This window comes from Emydura macquarii, unplaced genomic scaffold, assembly GCF_026122565.2.
Source record: "Emydura macquarii macquarii isolate MOO-44397 ecotype Brisbane River unplaced genomic scaffold, CSIRO-AGI_Emac_v2 contig_3517, whole genome shotgun sequence".
NCBI lineage: Eukaryota > Metazoa > Chordata > Testudines > Chelidae > Emydura > Emydura macquarii.
In genome coordinates this window covers 8,771,983-8,795,334 of record NW_027133654.1, presented here as the reverse complement: position 1 = coordinate 8,795,334, position 23,352 = coordinate 8,771,983, and the positions used below count along the sequence as shown (strand labels likewise).

Below are 23,352 nucleotides of genomic sequence, written 5' to 3'. Positions count from 1 at the left end.
CCCAAAACCCCCTCTGCTGTGATGGCTATGAAGTTTCATTGGCAGAGCAGAGGGGCTGAGGTGGCAGAGGGGACTATACAGCAAGATGCTGTTTCTCCTTTTTTAAATGACTATTTAGTGTTGGGCTTTTTCCATTTGTTTGTCTTGAAAACTTCCCGCTGGCTTTTTTCTTAATGCCCATTTTGCAAAATCTCTGACACTTCAGGCTTCTCTGACTCCTGTTATTTGATGTGACTTTAGCAGAAGTTCAGTAGTGATTTGAAGATCAGAAAACTTTTACTCTCCCTGCCCTGGAATGCTTGTCAGTCACCCAGGCAGGCTCAGGCAGGCCCTGCAGACATGACCCTAGGAGTTCTCCAAAGCTCTACTCAGCCCTCTTGTGCTGCCTCTCCCTCAGATTCGTTCTTCTTTATAGCTGTAAAGCGAGACTTAAAAAGGCCCTTCCCACCTCTGCATAGAATTACTACACGTTCATTTCTCTTTCTGCTCTTGGCTTTGTAGCTAAGCAGAGATTTCCTTCTTTCAGGCCATTCTGAAAGAAGATCTAGTTAGAGAGAGAGTGGGCCTGATTCTCATTTACACTCAGGCCTCTTTTTGCCACTCTGGTGGTGTTTAAAGGTCTTTAAAGGGGACAGAAATGACCTCTTGAAAATGCTGCCTGTGTAGGGGCCCTTGATTTAGTGTAGAGCTGCTATGCCAGCTCTGCTCCCAGCCCCCCCATCTTGGAGTGCAGGGAGTGTGGCCTAAGCATGCTATATCCCATTATTCTGTTACCCAGGGCCCAAAACGGAGCATGGGAAGAGGAGTATAAGTTAGAGCCGCCATGAGGCTGCTCTGATTTACACAAGATGCCAGGCAAGGACCTTCCTGCCCCAGACTATCAGGAACAAAAGGCAGAGAAGCAGGCTAATATTTATTTACTGATTAAGATATGAGCTAGGTATTATTATGATTACTTGTGAATATAATTGTTCAATGTATTACAAGCTCTTAGAAGTAACCTATGCCACAGAGAGGGTTGGGTTCTGCTTTCATTTAAGATAGCATAACTGGAAATAACTCAAGTGCAATCAATGGATTTACTTTAGTGTAAAAGCCAGGAAGGAAGAGCAGAATTGAGCCCACAGATCACAGACTCTTAAAACACTAGCCCAACTTTGAAGGTGATCAAGCTTGTTGGACACCTCTATATAAATCAGGAAAGAACTGCTCACAGAGTTTCTCCTACCTTTCAATCCAACATCACCATGAAATTAGCCCCAGTGAAGTAACTGAATTACTACAATGAAAACGCTGCTTTGGAGGTGGAGTGGGTAACATTCATGTCCCAGATGACTTCAGACAAGAAGAATATGTTCTGATTAAGGTGCAATGAGGACATTTGGATGCCTTTTTGTAGATTTACAATGTAAATGCTCTTTGTTAAAAGCAGCAGCGTCTCAGTTCCATTCCAATCGTATAGCATGGATAGAATGAGCTTGTATAATGCTAGGAAAGGGTCAATCCCTTTTGGTTTTATGCAAACTGTGTGCCTAATTCTGCCAGCTTTACATTGAATTGTACATGTACAGTGGAGATTAGAGAGGTGCAAAGTGGATTCCTCATTCCCCTGAAGAGCTGGGAGAGAGAAGATGTCACTGAATCCCCTTTCTTTAGAAAGGGTGGATGGATTTCTCTCATTATTGTAAACAATAGTGGGCTTAGGGTGAAGTGTTCATCTATGGCCAAGAGAGAGAGAGGCCTCATAACACCATACTTGGATAGTCCATCTCTGTCTTGTCAGATTCATTATGCTCTGAAGGACACCTGAGGAAGTATAAGAATTATAACACTTTTGTTGCTCAGCCTCTTACAGGACTCGGCCTTCAACTGCCATTACAGTCAATGGAAGCTAAGAACACTCAGTAGCTCACTGTGGAGGGGTCAGCACCTCACAGTATTGGAATCATTGTTGCAGACAGGTAAAGGAAGCCCCAGATTACCAAGCACCATGCTGAGAAAACAATTTCTTAACTATTTACAAGTTTATTTGGGGCAAAGGGGATGTGGGGGACTTAAGCAGATTAGAAGAACAAGACACAGAGTACACTAGGTAACGATTATATGAGTTTCAAAAGTATAATCAAATTAATGTTACTTATACCTGAAAACTATAACAAGAATACTATTTAAAATCTTACCACCACGAGGAACAGGGTCATGACGCCTGACCAATGGGGGACACGAGAAAAACTCGGATTCAAAACTCGGACCGGTTACACTTGACTCAACTCTCGCCCAGCAGAGGACTTGGGGGCGAGAAAAGGTAGCAGCTCCAGGTGATCAGGCTGGCGGGCCGACAGCTCTTCAGCCAGGCCCGCCGAAATGCAGCAGTTATTATGCACTTGGAGGGGTGTGCAGTATTCGTAACAGCCGATGGCTGCCCTGGGCTTTTTGCAACGTCCCATTATTTGCCATTTCAGATGTGCTATCTTAGGTGTGTCAGTAAAGGTCCCGATAAAGTCAGGTCTCAGGTCTACTGTAATTGCCGAGCGGGAGGGGGTGAGCGGGGGCGAGTGCCGGTCACTAGATATTATACTGTCGCCACAATCATCAGCAAATAAGGTTTAAGAAACAGAATAAAACAGATCTTATGTGCTTGGGGAGATCCCCAAAATGACCAAGTTTAGAGATCATCACTTCAAATTATCAAATCAAACTGGACCTAAGTGGAGACCTGAATTGTCTTGATTTTCAGCTATTTTGAAAGAAGTCAAGAGAACCCCACGTAGAGTACTTCTGAACACAGAGCTGGGGAAAACATGAGTAAATAGAGGCCATCACTTACTTCAGAACAGTTGCCGGCACCCATGCTGGATTATGCAACTCTAGGAAGGGCAGTCACTCAAAATGGTGTTTCTGGGAGTGTTGTCACAGCAGTTTCATCGCTGCTGAAGAACATGGTGTCAGTGCACCAGCCAATGTCTATAAAGCATTTTAGGATACCTCTGGCAACAAGGATGCTACATAATATCCACTTTTATTCCATGCCATTCCTGGGATTATTGCCATTGTAGAGGCCATTCCTCATGCCTTGCCATTACAATATAAAAGCTCCCCTGTGTCTGGTTGGCATGCAAGTCAGCCAAGTATTGAGGGAACTCACAAGTAACCAGGCAACTCATATATTTCAATGTCTTTACAATAATGCTTAGCTGTTATGTAGCACCTCTCATTCATAGATCTCAAAGAATATTTGAAAGACAGGTAAATGTTGTTATCCCTATTTTGGAGAAGAGGCAAATGACTTACCTAAATCATGCAGCAGATCAGTTCCAGAGCTGGGAACAGAATCCTGTTCTCTTAATTCCCAGTTTTCTGGCTTTTCTCCATCTTTCCATCTTTGTGCCTATATATGAGAAAACAGAATTCACAGGTCCTGCTTTTTGGAGCATAGCATGCATTAGTCTGTCATCTCTGGAAACCTGGCTTAGCTTGCAAGAGAACTGAGATTTTTGGAGAGCACCTTGTGGATGCTTGTCCACGTCATAAACACACACAAAGGAGCACATATTTATTTATTTATTGGTCATGAGTAGTAGTCTCTGTTCAAGAGCGGCCCAGAACTGGCATAGCAGGGAGACTGGTGCTTTTGGCAGCATGCTCACCCAGAAGCTGAAATAATGCCTGTTGGTGCTCACATTCATCCTGTCTCTGGCTAAGTAGTAGTCTTTATCTTTTTGAGCATTAGGCATCGTCATGGTGTGACAGGGTCCACTCACAGCTGCTGGCACCTCCTTCCTGCCATCCAAGGGATTAGCTCTGTCAGGCATTGCACGCTCCTCTGGTGGCATCTTCACCCATCCTGTCTCACCCCACAGCCCCTCCCACTCCAGGAAATGCAGCCTCCTCTTTGTGACTCAGCCTTCCAGGGGTTTGCCCAGAGTCCTTCCACACAGTCTCAGACAGTCATCTTCAGTACTTTCCTGAGGGTGCCACTTCCCCAGAGGCCGGTAAGGGATCCCAGGCCTGCCCACTACTCCAGATTCCAGTCTAGGGATGCAATACTTACAACTGTTGCCTGTTTTCCTCAGCCCTTGTTGCTCCATCACTGGACTTCTTCCTAAAGCTTCTGGTTTCCCCCCTTCTCTGGATGTACCAGCTCAAACTCCCTCCTCTCATAGAATAACTGTAGGCTACTCTCTATAGCCTTAATACACATCCCTTCTCCGAGGGAGTGATTGCAGACTACTTCCCACAGCCGCCTGCTGTGGCCAGGTTCCTGGTTTTACAAACCCTGCCCAGCTTCTTCCTCCCCCCTGCCCCCCAGATGGACTTCATCAGCAAATTAGGCCTTAGAATGCCCTGGCTGTCCTCCAGGTGTGGTCTAGAAGTTAATTGGCTTAATTTACCCCTTCAAGCCTTGCATGGGGTGTACCCCCATCACACATGGTCATATAAAAGGCCATATCTATGTATTTTAAATGCTCATAGTGTGTTGATTATCTTAAGAGAAGAAAGTGCTTTAACAATATTAGTCCCTCTGCTGTAAGATTCACACAGACAACCATGCCAGCAGCTGTATTCAATCAACTCATCAGTGTGACAGACTGATTTAAAAAAAAAAAAATCCCTACGATGAAAACTATTCCATTGCTTGGAAAGCATTCATATGATCAAACAGTGCATATTTAATACAAGTGCAGGGATCAAAGGGTACCAAATTCCACAATATAATTGGAGCCTGAGAAGATCCAGTGTTATTCCTCCAAAAACATTGTTTGTCCCTTTTCTAGTTCTAACTCTACATGGAGTACTAGTACCCACACAACAGTAAATGATGTCTAGGTCAGCTCGCTGCTTCCCTCCCTTGCATGGGAGGAAGGTCTTGTGTTTAAGATGCTTCACTGAACTTTAGAAGAGCTGGGTTCAGTTCACAGCTCCTCTGTGGACTTCTTGTGTGGTGTTATGCAAATCACTTAGAGTCTGATTCTGCCAGCCCGACTGCTGAGCAGTTGATTACTCTGTGAGTAGCTCTATTGACAGCAGTGAGAATGCCTGCAGAGTAACGTACTATTCAGTATGAGTAAGGGTGCCCAAACTGGCCCTAAGCCTCAGTGATCCTTAGCTGTAAAATGGGATCACTAATATTTCCCTTTCTCCAAGGGGCACTGAGGGTAAACTGATTAATGTTGGTGAGGTGATGGGCACTGTTGAAAAGCCTATTTTTAAAAAGGAATATGTTTTCCTATTACCTACATGTTATAGCCAAGACCAGCAACAGCTTGTCTGTGGCTCTGTGTGATCCCACACAGATCTCTTCCCAGACAAACATTCTCCCCTCTCCCACGTTTCCTATAGCTTTCCCACCTCTAGGCCCTAGCAACACCACCAGTATTAGATCATGTGATAATTCAAATTACACCTAACAACTCAACCCAATAAATGAGGTGAATACTTCTATTTTTAGAAGTCAGTACTTTAAAGTCAGTGGAAACTGCAGATAGGAGTTGGGGAGATGGATTTTTCAGTCATGAGTGCATACTGGCAGCTGGGGCCACTGAGGGTATCTCTACACTGCAATTAAATACCCATGGCTGGCCTGTGTCAGCTGACTCAGGCAACCACTAAGGGGCTGCTTCCCTCCCTTGCATGGGAGGAAGGTCTTGTGTTTAAGATGCTTCACTGCACTTTCTGGTGTACGTTTCTGGTGTAGATGTTTGGGCTTGGCCTGGAAACCAAACTTTGGGACCGTCCCATCTCGTAGGGTCCTAGTGCCCGGACTCCAGCCTGAGCCCAGCATCTACATCATAAATAAACAACCTCTTAGGCCAAGTCCCACAAGCCTGAGTCAGCTGACATGGGCCAGGCACAGGTTTTTCATTTCAGCATAGACATGAAGGGCTAGGCGCAGTTTCAATCCATTGCTTGTGTCAAGACTGGCCTTGTGAGAGTTCATAGCTAGAGCTGTGCTTACCATTTCCTCCCGCAGGCTCCAGAGGTTCTGTTTGTTTGGGGTATTTGGGGCAGCTGTTGCAGTATTTTCCCAGGTGCTTGAATTAAGGTGCTTCGAGCAAGAAAGTCAATCTCCATTATATTTCATTTGCTGGTCTGTGATACTGATAACTTCTGCCCATTAGCTTGGTCTCCTTTCAGTTGTTTCATTGATGGGATATACTGTAATTCTCTCTAGGATCAGGGGATGGGGGTGGAGAAGGATGGATTTGTGGTTAAGGAACTAGAGGGGGGCCTAAGAGATCTACATTCAATTCCTGAATCCTTGTGTGACTTCAGGAAAGTCATTTAATCTCTCTTGTGCATCAGTTTGCAGTCTGTGAGATAGCACTGATAATACTTCCCTTTTCCTGTCATGTCTATGTAGACTGTAAGCTCTTTGGGGGCAGGAATAGTCTCTTGCAGTTTGTGCAGCACCTGGCACAATGCAGGACAATGTCAGGGGGGCTTTCTGGGTGCTACCATAACTCATATAATGAATAACTGGTTCAGTGGGGCAGATCTTTGCCCAGAGAACAATACTGCCTGAAGTCTGGTATTGAAGTACAATGAGAAGCTCTGAGTTGTAGATAAAGAGAACAATCCAGTTCCCAGTAAAGTCAATAGGATTGTTTCCACTGACTTCAATGGAAGTGGGATCAGGGACTTGCTGAGCATAGGGGATTCCCTTCCTTTCCTGTCCCTCCCTCCTGCTTTTGACTTGGCCAGCAAAAGTACATTTTCGTGCTTTGGAAAAGTCCCGGGGCAGCACACTCTCCTGCTCTCCTACTGCCCTTGTGGCTCAGTGTACCATGCTGGGGAAAGGAAGAGGTCACTGTACTGTGGATGCCCTGGGCAGCTGACACACAAACCTCTGCAAATTTCCATCTGCACTCAGATCACAGAAAGGAACTCTGTAAAACAGGAAGTTAAGCAATGTGTGGAAATCTGCTTCCCCCAGCCTCCTCCTCTACGTTTCTGGATAGTTTTGTTTAATTTATTCTCTGTGACCTCTCTTTATTTCCAACAGAGAAACAACAGTAGATGTGAAAATCCTTATTTTGGCCAGAAGATTTTCTGCACTGAAATGGGAAGTAACAATGTGAGAGAGATGGTGGGCTTGGTTCAGATCTCACATCAGTTTCATGTTGTTGTAGTTTCGCTGAGTCAGTGGAGTTACTCCCAGCGTACACTGGGATTGATGAGAGCAGAATCTAGCGTAGGCTTTTTCTTTAACTCATCACCACTCCCAGTGGCATAGGAATGTGAAGCCACTCACTCCCTTTAGGGATCTATTTAGGGCCAGAATATGACCTGGCTTAATATGGCATAGACTAGGGAGATACGGGGGCAAGAGTCCCACCCTGCTCATTGCATAGCTATGCTAGCACTCCCTGTATCATGGTTGAGGAGTTAGGGAAGACCAAGGACTGCATGCCCAGTACTCTTGCTAAACCAAGTGGCCATAAAGAACTGGGAAACTGGGAGAGCCTTGGCTCTGAATCCCCAGTAAACCAGCCAGAGGAATAAGCTACACTTGAGAAAGGACAGAAATAAGCTACTTATCTCTGAGAGCAAAGAAAGAAATGAGACGTTGGGGATATGTCTACACTGCAGTTAGACGCCCATGGCTGGCCCATGCCAGCTGACAGGGGCTCAGGCTAAGGGGCTCTTTGATTGTAGTGTAGATGTTTGGGCTCGGGCTGGAGCCTGGGCTCTAGGACCTTGGGAGGTAGAAGGCTCCCAGAGCTCAGACTGCAGTGTAAGCATGAATTTCTACATCTCAATTAAACAGCCCCTTAGCCTGAGCCCCGAGAGCCCAAATCAGCTGGCCCAGGCCAGCCACAGGTGTCTAACTGCAGCGTAGATGTACCCTGTGCTCCTTCTCAGTGATCCTCTTAGGCAGGGGCGTAGCCAGAAGTGATTTTCTGGCAGGGCCTGTGATTGACTCGGATGGGTCTGGGCCATGTCCTGGTTCTGATCACGTGACCAGAAGCAGGCAATTCAGGAAGCGACTGGGCAGAGAAACTAAGCTGCCGGATGCTCCAGTTACTTGGCAACCAGAGTTTCAGGCAGCTTAGTGATTCTCCACTGGTCGCTTCCCGAACTTCCTGCTTCTGGTCATGTGGCCAGAAGCAAAGCAGCAGAGTGTAGGCAGCAGGAGCAACAGATTGGGTGGGCCTGCTTTCAAAGCCCAGGCCCACCGATAGCTGCGCCCCTTAGGGCAGCACAGCTGTGCACTGTCCCATGTACAAGCTAAGCCTGAAGGCTCAACTGAGTCCTTAATCAGTAGCGACTAGAGCTGACTGGAGAACAACAATTCCATTTCATGGCAACTTTTGAGGTTTCAGAATTTGTTTTCATGCTATATAGGTCTGAAAACAAAACTTTTCCAATGTTTTCCTGGCCCCACAACTGTCTGTATGTTGCCTGAGTGCTCACCTGCAAAGTGAGAAAGCCAGGTGCAACTCCTTATTGTGCCTGATTCAGGGCACAGCTTTTTCATCCAAGCTTACACCAAATCAGGTAGAGCGGGTATTTGAAGCTGGGTCTCCCAACTCTCAGATCAGTACCCTAACCACCAAGTGTGTGAGAGAGTTTCCTTTCCCTTGCCATGTGCCCAAAAACCTTCCCAATGAAAGCTTATGTGGAAACTGACCAGCTGCAATAATGACTGATTTGAGGACAGTAACTGGTAGTTAATAATCACTGGAGGAAATGAGGGCCAGAGGTAAAGTTATAGATGGGATTATGTTTTTCAATGTCCACTACTTTGCATTTATCAACATTGAATTTCACCTGCCATTTTATTACCCAGTTACCCAGTTTTGTGAGATCCCATTGTAACTCTTCACAGTCTGCTTTGGACTTAACTATCTTGAGTAGTTTTGTATCATCTGCAAATTTTGTCACCTCACTGTTTACCTCTTTTTCCAGATCATTTATGAATATGTTGAGCAGTGCTGGTCCTAGTACAGACCCCTGGGGGACACCACTATTTACCTCTCTCCAGTCTGAAAACTGACCGTTTATTCCTACCCTTTGTTTCCTATCTTTTAACCAGTTACTGGTCCAGGAGAGGACCTTCCCTTTTATCCCATGACTGCTTACTTTGCTTAAGAGTCTTTGGTGAGGGACCTTGTCAAAGATTTTCTGAAAATCTAAGTACACTATATCCACTGGGTCATTCTTGTCCACATGCTTGTTGATCCCCCGCAAAGAATTATAGTAGATTGGTGAGGCATGATTTCCTTTTACAAAAACAATGTTGACTCTTCCCCAACATATTCATCTATGTGTCTGATAATGCTGTTCTTTACTATAGTTTCAACCAATTTGCCTGATACTAAAGTTAGGCTTACCAGCCTGTAATTGCCAGGATCACCTCTGGAGCCTTTTTAAAGAATTGGCATCACATTAGCTAACCTCCAGTCATCTGGTACAGAAGCTGATTTAACTGATAGGTTACATACCACATTTAGTAGTTCTGTAATTTAACACTCGAGTTCCTTCAGAACTCTTGTGTGGATGCCATCTGTTCCTGGTGACTTATTACTGTTTAATTTATCAATTTGTTCCAAAACCTCCTCCAATGACACCTCAATCTGGGACAATTCCTTAGGTTTGTCACCTAAAAAGAATGGCTCAGGTTTGGGAATCTCCTTCATATCCTCAGCTGTGAAGACTGATGCAAAGAATTCATTTAGTTTCTCTGCAATAATCTTATCTTCTTTGAGTGTTCCTTTAGCATCTCAGTCGTCCAGTGGCCCCACTGGTTGTTTAGCAGGCTAAATATAACTCCAAAGGTGCCTGCTAGTTTTTGGTGTCTGGATGGATGTCCTGTGTCTGGCCTTGATCATTAACTGTCAGGAAATGCCTTTTTTTAAAAACAGTCATTACTGCCATGATAAGCCATGTGAAATTAATACATGATGAAAACACAGTAATTGCTAGAAACAAAAACCTAGAATGGAACACCCCAGGATCTTAAGGACAATTTGAATCTGTATATGAACTTTGCAGCTCAGGCCCATCTCTAGTGAGAATAGAATCTAGTGTTGTATTCCTTTCCTCTGTGTTATTTTTTACAGTACCAGTCTTTTCTTACCAGTTGAAGACTGATATGGTCTTCAAAGCAAAGTTTCCCACTGAAAGTCCTGTTAGGTACATAGTGGTACATTATACAAGTGCATGAGACTTGGTGGCTTTGCTTTGCAAGGATTTCATGCAAATCTTTTCTTTGGTTTGGATTTATATAATTGAGCACTCATTGAGGTTGAATTGGAAGTTTGGGTGCAGAGTAAATTTGAGACATGTTCACCTCAGTTCTTTTTTTAAACCAAACCAGTTTCCCCATTTTGCCTATATACACATAAAAGAAAGAGGGAATGGAAGGGAAAGCGTCTCTCTGTGGCTGTCTCTGGATACAGGTAACTTACCTGATGAGTTAAAAATATTGTAGGGGCTTGATTCCCCACTGCTTTGCCCCTGGTCTGATCATTCACACGTGTGCCATTTGTAAAATGGTCTAAGTGACTGAAGAATTCTGATTTGATAGCAATTTATATCAACCCTGAACAAGGACAAATCACTACACAAGTTGCAAGTCAGACTTTAGATCTCCTAGCTAGGATGCAAAGTGCTAGAAGTCCCTTCCCAGAGGACCAGTGATCAGGATCACACACAGAGGGGATCAGGACTAGGAAGGTAAATCAACTAGTTAGGAATCAGAAAATGTTTTCAGGAGCATTAGCTAGAGGGAGATGAAAGCTACTATGAACATTGCACTCACTAGGATTATTGATAAACTCTTCTAGCCTTCAATATCTCACCTCCATCCCAAAACATTCATAGCAACAACTGAGTTTTTTCCATAGAATCAGAGGATGAAATACAAGAGGAAAACAAACAAAAGATCAGTAAATGCTGCATGTTAAATCAGGACATAGGAAAGGTGAGTATAGAATGGAAATAACTGAAGGGAAGAGGTACAAGCATCAGAAAGCAAAGACAGGGATAGACTAAACAGAAGAAGCAAAAAATGAAAGAGACAAAATAGGAAGAGCAAAAAATAAAATACAAGAGGGGAAAACATGAGCGCTCTGAGCTGCTGCACTGGAGCCGTAGAGGATTGTTTGGTAACTGATACAATGCTGTGTGGTGTCTGTGGGGAAACTGGTGAAGCCACTCAGCATAAATACAGGTTCAATATAAATGATAAAACTGGCAGTTAGCAGATCAACTAGTCAGTTGTGCAAATCAGCTGGTCCATTGATGGGAAGATTCCGTTTGTGTACATGGTAGTGGGTATAGAGTGGACATAGAATCAGCCTCATCAGAGGGTATCATTGGCTAAACCATTGGTTATAATAATGATGTATGTTATTTCTTAAAGTTTGCTTTCCAGATTCTATTCCACTTTAACTGCCAGTGCAGCAGAATCATCTGTTCAGACTTAAACTAAGGCAGATTTTCAAAAGATTGAGGAGTGGGATGCTAATCAGAAACCGACGTACCATTGGAACTGGAGGCTTGTGTATCCACGAAAGGAGAAAGGCAGGAAAACAAAACACAAGAGAGCTTCATTCTCCAGTGTCCTGCACCTTGTGTGGTCATTTGCACCAGGGCAAAACGAGTGTAAAACACTACCATGCTGATTCGACTGTGTTTTACACCCACTGTTCACTTTACTTTGCACTGGTATAAATTACTGCACCTGGGGCAGAACGGTGGAGAATCAGACCCAAATATCCTTCTTTATTTTTAAAGCCTCATGTCTCCTTCACCAATCCCAAATACACATCCTCATGCTGCTTGTATCTTCAGTAGACTCTTTCAGTAGAGATCTTCCTCATGCTCTCTTAATCCCATAGCAAATATTTTGCTAGCTAAGCATTGCACACAGAGCTACCGCCTGATATTTTGTAACTAATAAAACTCATTTTCACAGCTGTGCAACAGATGGGATTTAAACGAAGAGCGCAATTGCAGCATATGGCCACAGCCCTATGCTGGAGATGGAGCCCAGCCACACCATGCCAATGGGAGTTCTGGGAAACACTACCCCACGCAAGTTCCCTACATGGGGTGGGAAAAGGGTACACTTTACTGGGGCCTGGAGGCCCTGGGGGGGCCCGGTCCAGGTTGCAACCCCTATTATGTGTGTTGGAGAGGGCCCGTGTTACAAGTTTGTACTGGGCACAAAAAAATTATGCTTGGTCCCTGACTCCAGGCAATGTGGAGATCCCCATGCTCTGCCATCTTTGGAGAGGATGCAGCATCTGTTCCCATCTGCACCCAGCCAGCTCTGATGGCCAGGGTGTGCGTGTGCATTCGGAGGGAGCAGCAGTCCATGTAGTCAATAAGAGCAATCACACATTCACCACTGTCTGGCCTTGGTGGGGAGCTGTGAATCTGCTCTCTGGCTCAGCGCTGTTCATTTGACTGTTATCCCATCCTCCCGTTACGACTCTACACCATTTGTCTGCTTCATCCACTTGCCACATCCTGTCTGACTCGAAAAGTCAGACCCTCAACGGGTGCAAATCAGCATAGCTACACTGAAGTCAAAGGAGCTAAGCCGAATTGCACTAGCAGAGGAGCACACCCCTAGACTGTAAATTCCATGGGGCAGGGCCTGTCTATGAGACTGACAGAGGCTGCTTTAGCTGTACGCAGGCCTAGGACTAGGGCAGCAGATTTCTGAATGTGGCAGCTGGGCAGTAGCAGCATTGGATAAGGCTAGGGGCACTGCCTAATGAAGGGGAAGGCTGCCCTCTAGGACTACAAGGATCTCCTGGGCTGCCAGGGAAGCGCTTCCACCCACTCCCCAGCAGCTCCCCACCCCCAATGCGAGTAAGTTTGCAGTTACAGCTTAGGCACCAAGTGGCTTCGGGCTGATCCTGGAGGCACCACAAGCGCTGCTGGGGCTTCGGCCACCTGCTCCATGTCATCGTCCAACCTGTGCCTGCTGCTCGCTGCCCAGCCCCCACTGCCCTGCTGCCTGGCCAGCCCCTGGCCGCCACACCACCGCTGTTGCCACTTCCATTCCGCCATGTGTGGGCTCTGGAGGCACTGCCACCATGCGAGCTATAAGCCTGCGAGCAAGGAGCTCATTCGGAAAGGTGCGAGAGTTGCTGGGGTGCAGGCAGGGGCTGCAGGCGGGGCCGGGGGAGCGGAGTATGGGGGGTTGGGTGGAGGGTGGGATGAGCTGGGGGTGCTGAGTGCAAGAGGCTGGGCAGCAGATGCAGACTGTGGCTGCAGAATTCAGGGAGCCTGGCAAAGGGTGTGACCTGGGCTGGGCTGGGAGTGCGGAATGTGGGGGGCTGGACAGGGGACTGGCATAAAAATAGCTACCTCAATTCCAGAACTACAGTGGGGGAGGGGAAAAGTAAAACTGCCACTCTAAGATCTGCATGTACAATTAAAACAATGAATAAAAAGTAGACATAAAATACTGATTTTATTTTTTATTTTTGTGTTCATAACTGTACTCACAATTCTCTTCAGCAACACATTTTTGCTGAATTCAAATATCCACATTCTGATAAGTGACTGCATTTTGATTGTGGAGTATCTGGCCCTGATTTTCCATTCTTTTTATACCTTTTTTTATACAATGTAAGTCCATTTAGGTGAAAGGTATTAGTCCTGATTTCCACCAGGATAAGTAGAGAATAAGGTCAACTGTGTCATCTGAGGAGACATCTGGCACTGACTCCACCATCCCGCTCATGAGGGTGTCATTGGTGGTGGGCAATTGAGTGTGGGAACCAATACATTCTATTATTCAGGGCCTGATTCTGTGGTCCTTACCTGACGCAAAATCCCCTTTGACTCCAGTGGAAGATTTGCAACCTTTTGTGGTAGGACAGCCGTATTGTGTCCTTACTACTATTTTTAACTCAGTGCCCTTTTCACTTAGAGAAAAGGGATGTAAATTTCCTAGCAGAGATGTGTCCAAGCCACAAAGTTCAAATCTGGACCCAAATTTTCAAGAAAGCCAATGTGTTTGAATTTGGGGTTCTGATTCAGACCCAATTCTAATTCACTTACAACTAATAATAGAATCTGATCACTTTCTTATAGTAAGGAACAGATTAGGGGCTATTATTTAATTGCACTTTTCATGGTCTTAGTTCCCGCTGATCTTTCCAGTGGGTGAAACTGCAGAGCCATTAGGCTTTGACTCCATTGAGGCCCCTAGTCTCTTGCGCATCACAATATCGTGATTCAAATGTGATGACACTGCAACACAAATGTCACTTTAATTTATGCTTCAAAACAGGCTTAATCCACCTCAGACATAGTTCATTACTCACTTGCTCAGATCTCTTTGGACCACCCATTATGTGCCACTGTTTGGATTCAATACAGGCTATGCATCAGTGTGGAAGTTTAATCAGAACTACAGTAATACAGGCAGAGCAAGAAGAGCCAGCAAGAAGCGGCTTTGCATCTATCCAGAAGAATTGCCAAGTGTTGAATTTTGTTTTAATGGTAACTACCTCCTTGACACTTGAACTCAGTCTGCTTTAAACTGTATTTGCTTAAAACTGAAAGGCCCTATCTGTTTCCAGGCCAAGGTCCACACGGTTTGTTAGTCACATAGGTCACTCCAAAACTGACCGCTGGCAAAGGTGTCACTGCCATTGCCCTGAGGGGGTCAGATCATGTTGGTGATGTTCTCAGCTGCATTGGAAAGTTATTTCAAAGTTGGACTGAGGAATCATTTTCTGTGTCAGGTAGCCTCAGGCATTGTTAGTAGGCGAAGACCTCTGGTATGAATGACTGACAGTACATTACAGCCGTACATTTGCGACTGCTAGTAGCAAAAATCCCCTATGGGCAGAGATGGGGCACTAGATGGAGAGGGCTCTGAGTTACCAAGGAGAATTCTTTCCCAGGTGTCCAGCTGGTGGGTCTTGCCAACATGCTCAGGGTCTAACTGATTGCCATATTTGGGGTCAGGCAGGAATTTTGTTCTTTGTTCTTTGTGCTAATTAACAATAAAATGGTTAAGATCAGTCCTTCTAGCCATCCTCTTGTGCACTGCCTGTTCCATTTTGAGGAAAAAGAATCAGATTGCATAGTCAAGATCACAAAAACCAGATTACCAGGGAGTCTAACTCTGCTAATATTTAAATCAATGTGAATAACAAAATAAGGAATTAAAAACACAAAAAAAACTTCCAGCCATCTTGATCACAGCTGCTATAAAAGTCATTCTGCAGCACTGGAAGTATTCTTCCCAACTAACTATTAATCCCTGGAGACATTCCACACTTATGGCATTCAAATTTGAAAAGGTATATACTTTGAAAAAACAATAAAGTGAACATTTTTATTTATTTTGGCTACATGGCATTCTGTAAATTACTTTTTGAATGAAACAATATCCACTTCATACTACCAGTATATGTGGTAGTGTACAGCTAGGTGGCCCAATCCTATCCTGTGTGCAAGTGTAGTACACATATTAGGCAGGCAATAGATGATGGGAAGGTGTGAGTCTAGAGTGGCTGTGACATGACACCCTACTAATATTGTCCTATAACTATGTTGTCCCAACTGCAACAGAAACAAAAAATGTGTTTGAACAACAAAGTATTGGCACACTGAGGATTGTATTATTAATACTAAGTAATTGTATCCCAGCAGCACCTAAAAGTCCCTGCCCCATTTTGCTAGGCACAGTCCACACACATAACAAAAAGACAGTCCCTGCCCCCAAAGAACTTGTATATATAGGCCCTTAGATCTGTGGATGTTCTGGGCAAACATATGCTGATTAGTGGTTTTGCGCAGATCATAAAAAGTTTGCTGTTTCACATGGCTTTGACTCCATAGCAAAACTCAGGGGTTCTTCTGAATGAGTTTTGCACTGAGATCAGATATCAGCAGAATAACAATATTTTATTGCAAAACTTAATTGTCTATGCAGTAAATTTGTGTTTAAGTGTTAACAGGTCATTTTGAGAACAATATGTTTGAGTTCTGCAAAGCTACTGATTACATATGTTGGTTAATTCTACTTTAATAATGGTATTGTGCAGGTAAAGCGCTCTTTCTGCATGTAAAAGCATAAAAGATTTCAGTGTGTCCGGTAGGTACAAGTGCTCAGGACATTCATTAAGGAAATCTTATGAGCTGCACTGACAGTGGGAGCTGAAGAATGTGATTATGGGCCTCCAGGAACATCTGGTGTTTGATTTAACATCAGCATTCGGGATTGTCAGTGTTAGCTTGTATGTGAAATTGCCTATGGAGAAGGAAGAATGTCAAATGTTCCAGAGTAATCATCGAATCACAGAAATGTAGGACTGGAAGGGATCTGGAGAGGCCATCTAATCCAGCCCCCTGCACTGAGACAGGACTTAGTATACCTAGACAATCATTGGCAAATGTTTATCTAATCTGTTCTTAAAAACTTCCAATGATGGGGATTCCACAACCTCCCTTGGAAGACTGCTGCGGTGCTTAGCTCTCTGTATAGTTAGAAAGTTTTCCTAATATCTAACCTAAATCTCCTTCACTGCAGCTTAAGCCCATTGCTTTTTGTCCAACATTTAGTGGCCATGGAGGACAATTGACCACCCAAGACCTGAAAAAAACATTGCAGGAAGTTTGGATCTAGATTTGGTTCTAAAATATTTTACTTGGACCCTCTTTATTAGTAGCTGTTTGAGCTGAGCATTATTGATGGTCAAAGACAGTCAGTGTATTGCCACTGATGCCCTACAATAGGCACTGTTCAATTCTCACTCAGTGGCACAATCAGAGCCCTTGACTAGCTAAATGTTCCAATGCCTCATTTGAAAGAAAGATGTTGTCTCAAGCAGACATGATAAAATTCCCTCCATGGCTATTGGTCAACGAGAAGCATCTTTGATTATTTTTTAAATTGAGGCTTTATAAAAATGTAATGCCTCCAAGGTTTGGATAAGCCCCTGCGAACGTTTACATACGTATCATCTGACCTGTATTTGAAAATACCTGAATCTTCTTAATGTCTCCACCCTTACTTCTGTTCCCCTATTCACCACGTCCCATCTTTCTAGCTAGATTGCTCTCCATTTTCCCAGCCCCATTTACTACAATACCCTTTTATCCAAAATAGTACAGGACCTCAAAATCCAGTTTGGGATAACTGGGTGTGTTATTGCGTATGTGATTCGTATTGAACAATGTTTTAGAGGGAGTTTACCATTGAAATGGTTTGGATACACATGTGTTTTTCTGTATTTCTCTTCCTCAGCTTCCCCATCTGCTCCTCACATCCATTCTCCTGTCTTCTACAAGTACGGTTAAGCGATCCTCCCGGTGGAGAGTAGGTATCTTCCATTCTCTGTTCCTCCACCTATTTTGCTTCTCTTTCCCCTTCCCACAAGAACCTTTCCTCTCCTCAGCTGTTAGTGGAAGGAATCATCTGTTCACATGGTACTCTTCAAATCCCACCCTGTCTTCCTTCCTTCTAAAACAGTTTTTTCTCCCCTTAGAAATCAGGCACCCTGCATGCAGAACAGGGACTTACAAATATTTAGCTAGTGATGTGTCGTAGTGTAATGTGGCTACCAACCTAGGAGATATCAGTGAGTTTGTAATAGTCACTGCTGCAGGTGCTATGTAGTAGCAGGTTCACAGTATTGAATTCCAGCACAACTCTCATCTAGACGGGTTGCTTGTTCTTCTCAAATCTGTTTGTATGAGAAAAAGGCCATCTGTGAATTTTGGCACATCTTGAGTTCAGGCCTTGATTCCTTTCTGCACGGAGGTTTTATCTAACCCAATGCAATAAATAACTGTCAGATTAAGCACAGCCATGCAAATGGTACTGTACGCACATTGTAAGAGCTCCCTTTTATGTGGGTGTCCTCTGAAATGAGGCAACCATTCCTTGGCCCTTGGTTACGCTCAGCCCTGGTCTAATCACCCTGTTTCGGATGTGCAGCTTGCTGTGAAAAACAAATGACTAGAGCTATTAAATGCAGTCTTCTTATGAGCGTGCCCAGTGGTAGCATTGTAATGGCTATTACATTGCACACAGTGGTTTGCCATAGACCGAGGAGGCAGGAACAGCAGATTTTTGACAAAACCACAAGTCCTGCACCTGCAACTCAGCCTAATACCATTTGTAACTAGGAATTCCTTTAAAAAATGTTTCTAATTGTCTCCCAGGTGTCTAGGCCCAGATTATGAACTGTGTGTGTGTCACCTTCCCCTGTAACATCAGAGTTCTGAAACTATTTCAGCAGCTTCTAATGCCGGAACATGCACGCAGTTCATACAGCTGAGTCAGGGTGCAGCTTACACTCACATGCACTGACCAAAATTTAGTCCTCTTGTTCCTCTCAGTATATCTACAACCATCCTAGGAAGACCCTGATGTTACCCTCAATGTGATCACTAAAAAGGCAAGCAAAATTAGACATATGAGTTATAGTGGCATATTTTTCACACGTATGGGTACACGTATGAGTGAGCTTGTCTAAACTGCATGCTGTGGTTGTGTACACCAGTCACTGCAATCATGACTGTAGATGGACCTTGCAAATGGTCATCTACATACACAGCTGGTGTGATTTTGGGCACATTTTAGGCACACAAATGTTTGTGCAATTTATGTGCATTCTTTGGCTGAGATTTGCAAAAATGCCTAAGGGATTTGGACATTTAGCTCCTGTTAAATTCATTAGTCGGGTCTGAAAAATCTTAGCCTTGCATTTCTGAGAATCAAGCCTATGGTGCCCGGCAGGGTGTTAGTCAGAAGCCTTAGTGGCTAAGAAATTAGAAGTTGCACATGCTCACTAACGCCCCATGATTTCAGTAATCTCAATCTGATGCCCCCAGCCCAGATCATATAAAAAAAAAAAAACACCAAAATGATTTTTCATTTCTGCATCCTGTGTTGTGATTTAGGCGCAACTTGAATAAGGTTATAAATAATGCTCTTGTTGGAATCAGTCATGGGTAGCTATAGAGGCAAACTGGTGCATTATTCACAGGGCATTTCGATGCAAGCGACATTGCTTATCGCTGTGAGCCAGATCCTGCAAGGTGCTGAGCACATCCCGAGGGTTGCTGAGTAGCCTCAGCTCCCATTCAGACTTGAGGGTTCTCTGCATGAGGCCTAATCTATGCACCACACAACACCAAATTCATTTTCAGTTCATCACAGAATCCTATAGATTTAATCTCAGGAAGTCCTTGGTCCCTGACTGTCTTGTGTATCAAGGCTGCTGTTGTCACCAAGCTAAATAAATGAACAACTAAAATGATGGTGCCAAATTAGGAAATAAAATTATGAAAATCCAGTGTCTGTAAAATAAAGAAAAATAAAAGATTGACTGGCTTTTATAACAGTCATAGGTCTGAAACAGTGTGGTCTTCAAAATGGCTACAAATGTCTTATTAAGCACTCAGTCAGCTTTTGAATGAGAAATTAATTAAATTGTCATCAGCCAAATTCTGATCTAAATTAAACTGGTGTAAATCTGGAGTAATGCCATTGGTTTCAGTGCAGTTACTCTGAATTCACATTTGCATAACAGAGACACAACAAATTCAGTATGTTCATCTCGGTCGGTATAATACATAGTTGTCTGTACAGTAGTTCACTAAACTGTTGCAATTGGTTATTAAGAAGGTGTAGTGTTTTATTTTTGTGATTTATGGTCAGTTTCTCAGCTGGAATAAATTGGGGTAGCACCACTGCAGTCAATGGGACAATGTCAATTTATACCAGCTGAGAATCTGGCCTTTTGATTGGCTGTCTGATAAAAAATAAATTTGTTACTTAAAAAACAAACAATCTGCTTCAATTTGTCCTTTTTTTAAAAGAGGCACCCTGACAAGTATACTGTAATAGAGATGATATAAATACCTACAAAGACAGCTGTTATAAAGAGGACAGTGATTAATTATTCCCCATGTCCACTGAAGGTAGGACAAGAAATAATGGGCTTGATCTGCAGCAAAGGAGACTTAGGTGAGATATTAGCAAAAACTTTCTAACTATAAGGATAATTAAGCTCTGGAACAGGCTGTCAAGGGAGGTTGTGGAATCCACCTCACTGGAGGTTTTTAAGAGAAGGTTGGACAAACACCTGTCAGGGATGGTCAGCAGAGGGGGCTGGACATGATGTCCTCTTGAGGTCCTTTCCAGCCCTACATTTCTATGATTCTGTGAACGGCTAGATAGCGAACAAGGATAATAAGTATTAAAGATGGTTGAATGTCAGAAATATTGATTAGATGAATAAATTACTCTATAGGAAACATCAACATTTATCTGATAAGGAATATGATGAATATTTCTCAGGCTCTAGTAATTGTTATTTTTTATTTGAATTGTGGTGGCATATATAGGCCCCAGTAAGGGATCATAGCCACATTGTACCAGCCACTGCAATTACCCACCGTTGTAAACATCTTGAGATCCTCAGATGAAAAGTTCTACATGACAGCAAAGTAAGGTTATATTCTTGCATGGTTATTGTTGCCCTTAGATCATTCTTTTCACCTTTCCCTCAATACTGTAAGCACTGTAGCTATGAAGGCTATGCTTCTGATAAACAACAAAATGCTTTTCAGAGCATCTTTCCCAGAGTGAAACACCAGTTAATTTACAATAAAACATGATCAAGATCCTTAACATTTTCTTAGATGCTGTATTCCAAAGCAATGGCACAACCAGAGTCCAATAATCTGATGTAAATGTGAGGTAGATTTGAGTTTTGCAAGTATGAGGTATTTAGCTTGGGTGCCTGACTACATGATTTAATGGTAACATATAAATGAAATAGAGAGGATAAAGGTATTTGTAATGTCTTGAAATACTCACATGCTTCAGGAAATACACTGGTTTCCCAAACGTGTCAGGGAGGAATCGTTTTTCTCCATGTATATCATTGCATAATTGGTGAAAGGCATTTTAGAGGATTTTCATCTCTTAGAAGTGTTGGATATTGTCCGTATGTTCTTAATCCTGTGGCTGTGTAACCAAGCCTCAATCTAGGTTTCTTGCAGAAGCAGCAGTGGCTTCACCAGAAGAGCTGAAAGGAATTCTTACTGCAGGCCAGGCTCTGCTTTTCTCATCTAGAAGCTGCTTTTCCAAAGATCACTGTCTTTCTGCATCAAACCTCCAAGAGCTCCAAATCCAGAATTAAAAGTGAACTATGTAGCAAAAAAAACCCAAACCCACCATAAACAGTTTGTGCCCTGTACTGCATATATATGAGGTATAAAGATGGAGTCACAAATGTTTTGAAACACTCACCTGCTTGTCCTCTTTGGAGAACTTAACAAGCTCTTTAGAGGGCTTAATAATGTAGCCTGAGCTCTACCTTTACTTCCTTTCAATTATGGTAGGTAAAGAGAACTGGGGATGTTGAGTCTCAGACAGTGTAGACTTAGATGAAGTCTTGGCTATGCCGGTAGATACATAGGAAATTCAGAGTATCCAGTCACATGATTAGGGCTTTGTCAGTTGACTAATGCCCTGATTCAGCAAAGCACTTGAGAATGTGCTTAACTTTAGGCATGTGTTTCATTCTCAATGACTTCATGTGTAACCCAGGTTTCCTCTGGTCACACCTTACCAGTCTCTAGGTGATGGCTGAGTGAATCCAGGAGTGGAGTCTCCTATGGAGCTTCCCTCACATAAGCTGCCTCTCTTTGCTACAGGGCTCCTGGAAGGGTATGGCAGGGATCAGCTTGGGTATGAGGCCACTCTGTGGCATCCATCTTAGCGTAGCCACCAGACTCTAGAACATGGATGGAGGCTTCTGAAGGGGCACCTGTGTACAGGATCCTCATGCCTACACCTGCATGTCTGGGACTTGCCAAAGTTCTCCAGCAAAGAAAGAAGTGAGGTCCTGGTACTTCTAATGTAAAAAAATAAGCCAAAAAAGGTGTATTATTCCTTACTTGTTTAAAATATTGAGATTGTCTTTATACATACAAAAAAACATACAGTAATGGAGACAAAATATTTGCAAAATGATTGTGCTTTACAGTTCACTTTTAAGGGTCTGTCTTCCCTACCGTCAGAGGTGTTACTGCAGCAACTAGACACCCGTGGCTGGCCCATGCCAGCCGACTCAGTCTCATGGGCCTCAGGCTGCAGGGCTGTTTCACGGTTGTGTAGACTTCTGGGCTCAGGTTGGAGCCCTGTCTCTAGGACCCTGAGAGATGGGAGGTTCCCAGATCATGGACTCCAGCTCGAGCCCAAAAGTCTACACAGCAATGAAACAGCCCCACAGCCTGAGCCCCATGAGCCCAAGTAAGTTGGCATGGGCCAGCCGCAGGTTTTTCTTTGCTGTGTAGACACACCCCTAAGAGTGAAATGTTGACCCCAATACACACTATTATACCTGGGTTTTACAAAGGTCTCAACAACAACAAAAAGATCTTAGTACCAAATCACATGTCCTATATTAACTAAGCATAGCTGAGCGAGTAAGTAACCTTATGTGACGATAGGGACAAAAGGGTAGCAGGGTAACAGATGCATAGGTAAGAAACTAGGTGCCATCCTGCAGCTCAAGGGCAAAGATAGGTCCATGGAAGTCAGTCGCAAGCAGCCATGCAAAAGCTACATCTACATAGACACACAGATTTCTATGAGCCAGAGCTAAAGAGCAAGTTAGAGATGCTGCATGACAGAGATCCCAGGTGCTGGTCCAGATGTGGACTCGGCCTGGCATAGATCTTAAAGAATCTGAAAACCAAACTATGAAATCAAAACTATTCATTTCCTCTTGTCAGCTAAAGAAAAGGTGGGGCGTGCAAGGAAGTAGTTAGAGATTTTCAGTAGCAATGTCAGCTTTGAAACTGCAGGGCCCCTTGCAGGAGAGATTGTCAGGGCTGGTGTGGCATAGCAGCACGCCGCTGAGACTTGGAGAGAGGCTATCTCAGTACCCAGGGCTCCTGCAGATATTGTTTACCAAATATAGGGAATCTTTCTAGCAGTTGTGTGGGAGCAGCTGATGGAGAAAAGCAATGCCCAGCTGACCTTTGGGCTAAGAAAAGGTAGAGGGGCCAGTCTGTCTGTGTGGAGAATTCTTTGGTCTATACCTGTCGTTGAACCCTGTGGTGCTGGACAGTCCTTGGCTCCATCTACACACCTTCTGTTGGTACATGTTGAGGTGCTGGATGGTCACCTGATCCTGCATGTTGTGACTTCCAGCATGTAGCTCATGATCTAGAAAAACACACAGGAAAGTCAGGGGCTCATGGGCCCCACTTCTGGAGAGGAGGCACCCACTCCAGCTGCCAGCCCCTGAGTCAGGTGGGAGCAGATAAGCAGACAAGACAAAAAGATACCTGTGAAAAGTGTCTATTTCACTCTGTCGGCAAACATTCTGGAGCATTATCATG

General features: G+C 43.9%; 1 long non-coding RNA gene across 1 annotated transcript; it reads right to left on the bottom strand.

The window, feature by feature from the left end:
• Positions 1-843: 843 nt before the first annotated feature.
• On the bottom strand, positions 844-4,198 carry LOC137145217 (uncharacterized). The gene is made up of 4 exons (XR_010917604.1): positions 4,052-4,198; positions 3,292-3,388; positions 2,828-2,927; positions 844-1,806 (listed from the first exon to the last, which is right to left on the bottom strand). It is a non-coding gene; the product is annotated as an uncharacterized lncRNA (long non-coding RNA).
• Positions 4,199-23,352: the final 19,154 nt, after the last annotated feature.